Below are 5649 nucleotides of genomic sequence, written 5' to 3' on the forward strand. Positions count from 1 at the left end.
GAGGGTAACAGTGATTCCCCCCGTTATAATCGCGGATGTGAGCAATTTTCACGGTGAAAAATTGAAACCTGCTAATGTTTAACTTTCTCCAAGCGATTAAAAATAAGACACAGAAACGGACTCGTAGAAACCTAGCAGAAAGTAGCTGCTAAGTAATTACTGCTACCATTCCGACTCTTTATACGTCGATTAATATTTCTATCATTCGAAAATAACCGTAACCTCGAGATTATTGGTGTAATCTGAATTTTTGTAACTAGAAAAAAATTGGGAACAGCAAATTATTATTCTGCCGATGTGCTTCTAATTACATCATATTTATATTTTCAATAATTCGATACTTTTTTCTTACTGAATTTCCATTGGATTATTTCAAGAATAAAATACTCTTGGCATACGATATTTTTGTCAATTTTATAAATATTTCGATTCTTTTCAATTTTTTCGACTCCGTCGATTTGCCAACGTGTACAAACCAATTTCTTAATTTTCTATTCACGTGTTTCAATTACAAAATGTATCAGGTTGTCCGAATGGTGTCTTTCTTTTACAGACACGTCTTTTACAACGATGCATCTTTATACAACCATGAAACCTAATCTGTTGAACGTTATGATCTTTATTTTAATAGAACAAAATGGATCATACGTAATTCGACAAAATAATATAAAACGAAAAATATTGTGCGTCTATTATTTCCTCATAAAACGAAAGAAACTTTTCGGACAACCTAATATTATCATTCAACGACAATATATTTAATTGTATCAAAAAAAAAAAAAAGAATTTAATCAATCCTCGATCAATATGTATTAATAACCACTCGGAAATCGAACTGATCTGTCTCACTTTTTACAGCAGCAGCGATAAAATTGAAATATTTGTACAACGAATTAGTATACATTCAGATTAGTTTGTATCACCAGTTATAACGCGTTCCTTTGCTCGGGCGTCGATGAAAGTGACCAAAGCTTCACCGAACAAGGGCACGACGACCGGATGAAAGGATTATTCGGGAATTGTTGGCGCGAGTGCGCTTCTCTTTGGCGCAAGTGAAAGTAGTCACAGTGTATAAGTGGGTCGACAATATTCTATGCCAGTTCGAGTCCGGAATTTATGTCCCTGCGACGAGATACGGGTTATCGGCAAGTGCAACGAGCTTTCACACGCGTCTCGACCACCAATACCTCAACCAATTCACGAAGATCATCCTGTTCATCTCATTTTTTAACCATTCTCAATTCTTTTTCTCAATCTTCGTAATTTGAAATTATTCGGCGTTTTACGAAGAAGCAAATTTTGAGAAACATCGTGTTTTAACTGGAAGTTAACCGGAAGATCGAACGATGGAAAAAGTCATCGATCGGTTGAGACGCGTCCAGAGCTGAAAAATACCGGATGAGACGCGAATTTCGGGTCGACCGATTTGCTTCTCCATTTTCACTCGAGGAATGCAAGAAAGACCAGCGTGGATCACCGTACTGTTACTTGAACGATTGATTAATGACACCCTGCTTCACTGGATACGATAAAACATATCTTCGTTTCCTTTAATCAACGCCCTTTCACTTAATTATTCATTCGATAGTCAACATGGATTTCTGTTAATAGAATAAACGAATTATCATATCTCGTTCGAACTCTGTTACAACATTCAACTTCGACGCTAAATTAATCAACGCGATACCGACGATCTCGTTTACACGAAAATCGGTATAACTTTACTTTGTAAGTCGTACCGTCGTAAATTTTACAGAACGACGAATTCTTATTATATATTCGATCGCAGTGAAGTAAATTCAACCGCGCGTATAATATTTCCACGACGCTTAACCATCCATACAAAAGCCGACGTACGGAATACCAGTACGTGAGTGAAACCGATCTTCCATTTCCCACGATCGTCATCGTGTCCAATTAATGGCGCACACGCGCCACATACGCAACAAAGCAAGCAGCAAAGTTAAAACAAAGAGCAGAATTCCAGCGCGTGTCGATTCAGAAGTAAAACGTTTTATTCGAGGGACGGACAACCGTGGAAAGAAAGTCCAGCCAATTACGCGCACTTATCTCTAATTACCCTAGCCTCTTTCCTAATAAACACACTTTCGCGGAACGCCGTCCACCGCCTTGCGGTGGCTCGTGTGATCGTAAGATCGCGTTTGAATGGCAACGAAAGTGAGCCACTTTTTATCGACGGTTCTACTTCTGACGAGGTTATCCTCGACGAGTCGACGAGCTGGTAAAAAAACCAACGAGCAGACATGGAGTTTCCGGTGATCGCGCCGGATGCGGATATTCCCTCGATACTTATGGCGATTTCTTATCGTTGCGAGAACTGTGTTAACGAGATCACTGACTTTCGTACGATAGAATGGTCAAGAAGACACGGGAAAATGATTTCTGGAAACTTGCGATTACAGCGTCCGCAAACGCATCTGACCGTTTCCTCTTTCTCTTCGTTTTACTGCCGTAGAATTTGTTTGGCGAAATTTTAGAAATTCTAATTCCAAAAATCGAAGATAATTGATTCTTAAATATCGAACGTCAAGCAAATGGATCATTTGAAAGATCGATGCTTACTCGCTAAGATCGATGAATTGTATTATCGAAGTACATCCAACGTTGACAAAATGGACCGTTTTGAAGATCAATACTTAAGGTAATAGGTTGGTAATTTTATATATTACGTTGTCCGGAAAGTGTCTTTCTTTTACAGACACGTCTTTTACAACGATGCATCTTTATACAAACATGAAACCTGATCTGCCGAACGTTGGGATCTTTAGTTCGATAGAACAAAATGGATCATAGCAAATTCGATGAAATAATATAAAACGGAAAATGTTGTGCGTTCATTATTTCCTTATAAAACTGTTGAGGTTGTTAGTTGTATGTGAATACAAAGGAACGCGTGGATAAATTGTAAGGTAGAAAATATATATTTTAAAATACTAAAGTGTAAATACAAGTCGGAATATAATATGAGCTGATCCAGATTCGCACGCTAGCAGTGTTACCCTGTGGCTGAAAACCCTGAAGCCAACGTTGCCTGTGTACAGTTTATGCCTTCGACGCAGTCTTTCGTCTATAGGCTGTCGATGGCTTCGGTGCTTGAGAAAACTAAAGACCGGATGTAAAGTTTTCTTAGAAGCGATGACCACTTCGACAAAAACGAAAGAAACTTTTCGGACGATCTAATAGCAAGCTAAATACTTTAAGAAAATGAAGCATTTTACTGATTATTTCGTATTGAGGTTGTTAGATGTATGAACAGAGGAACGCGTGGATGAATGTAAAGTAGAAAATATATTTTAATACAGAAGTGTAAGTACAAGTAGGAATGTAATTTGAGCTGGTCCCGATCCGCACGCTAACAGTGTTGCCTTATGACCGAAAGCCCCGAAGCCATCGTCGCCTGTCTACTGTCTATGATTTGCCTTCGTCCCAGCCTATTGTCTATACGTTGTCGATGGCTTCAGTGTTTGAGAAAACTAAAAAGACCAGATGTAGAGTTTTCTTAGAAGCGGTGACCATTTCAACATTTCGCGCATCTCGAATTTTGAGAAGACGCGTAACTTTGAAGATTAAGGTCATGGCTTATATCGGACAGTAAGTTGTACGTTCAGAAAATCATTAATAAGGGATTTTGATGAAACTTTGCACTGTCTGAGAGTTTAGCCACAATTTGTTCGTTTCTTACAATAAGAGAGAAATCAGCTCTTTTATTCGAACCGATTCCTCTGCGTAGACGCTTATAAATGTCGTGAACGATCTAAAATATGAAAAAATGGTGGAAGTAAAAGTTATACCGTGTCTCGAGACCTATAAATTTGTACGAAAAATTTTTCATTTTTTTACGTATATTATTGCACGTAACGTATAATTTCTGTTCTGGCCGAAAACGTATTTATATAAAAACGTCCATTGTCCTTTTTTTTTTTTTTTTAAAATAATCACGAGAAGTTAATAACGTCCGTTTCTTAAGAATTGGAACGAATCTTAATATCGACAGATTACTATATTCGAGTGCTATGAAATAGAAGAAATTGGAAACAGATTCACTAATAATTATTATACGTAATTACGATAATGATTATCATCGTATAAGAAACTCTGGCGTGTTATTTACTTAAGTTTCATTTCCACTGTAGATTCTTTACACGAAATTACGGGTGCTATATTAAGTGGTGTAATTTTCGAGATTGCGGGGTTTTGCTCCATCTTATTGCGAAGGTCGGATCAATTTGAAAAAGATGAAAGGATCATTATGCTCGTTAAGGTGTTCCGTGCCGCGTGTTTATTAGCTGTCCCATTTTTACACTATCAAAATGGTAAGTGGAAACGGCTGTCCTACGTGTTAAATTGATGCGTGAAAATTAAACGTTCGGTTGTCGATGGATATGGAAAACGAGAAAGATTAACGCCTCCTACAGGGACATTAACAAACATTTACTTCGCTCACAAAGAAATTTGTAAAAAGTCTCAAGAATCTTGAAATACGAGTACCTCGAAAAATAAGGACAGGAGCGAAAGACTTAAATTTATTTAGAATATTATTTACGTTTGTAAGTTACTTAATAATATTAAAATTTAGAATAATTATATTTATTATTTCAGAATTATTTTTTTTATTTCTTTTTTTTGAACATTTTTTCATAATTCAATTTCTCCATCGATTGAAATTAATTCAATAGTCATATCGATAATTACTAGACCACGGATTTCTTATATTTCCCAGAATATAATAGAAAAAGATAGAACTTGGGTAGAAAATTCGTGTTACGTGCAATCTGTACACTTTTGCGCTTTCAAACTTCCTATAAACGCGTAACAATTTTCCAAAAAATCTAACGATCGCAAAAGACACGCATCGCGAAAGAAGAAATTTGTCTATCAATTTTTAACTATCAATGTACATGCGCGTCAACGACCCAGAAAATTCTCAAAATGCTCGATGCTCGATCCCGCGTCCGACACTTTCACTTTCATCCAGCTTTCTCCGCTAACGGGGCATCTTCCTTAACAGCCATCGCAGACCCTTTGCAGATAGGTGGGAACGTTTCTGAACGATCATCCTCTGAACTGTGACGCGTATCTTTCGACGCTTGCAAACGACGGTCTTTCGGGCGTGGGTCGTTAACTATGACGACGCGTAGGCTCATCTTCGAGGTGTGTCAAGGAAAACGAGTGCGCAACAGACACCGAGCGATATTGGAAAACCAACGAGGACATCGTGCATCGTATCCAACACAATGGGAACGATCACGATCGTACGCGTCTATAATTCTTAATGGCACGAGGACGCGAAATTCTATCGAAGGACGCGAATCTGCTTATCGCCTCGATACCTATAACCGCAAGATACTAACAAGTAAGGTACACGGTAAATAAGGTACGAAAGGTACACTGTGTATAATTTCTGAAAAAGAGCACACGAAAAAGTATGCCGATGCATAAATTTTCTAAAGTAAACGAATCGTTGTCGATAGCTTGTAAATCGTTTAAGCGGGCTTTGTGAGAAAAAGAAAGTAGCCGACCGTTTTCCTAGCTCGACAAGATATGGTTACGACCTTTCTCGACCTTCCGGAATGTGCGACAGCATTTATGGAAATGATCGTAGCGTGGCAATGTCGGAGTCACGGCATG

Source organism: Bombus fervidus, chromosome 5 (assembly GCF_041682495.2).
Source record: "Bombus fervidus isolate BK054 chromosome 5, iyBomFerv1, whole genome shotgun sequence".
Taxonomy (NCBI): domain Eukaryota; kingdom Metazoa; phylum Arthropoda; class Insecta; order Hymenoptera; family Apidae; genus Bombus; species Bombus fervidus.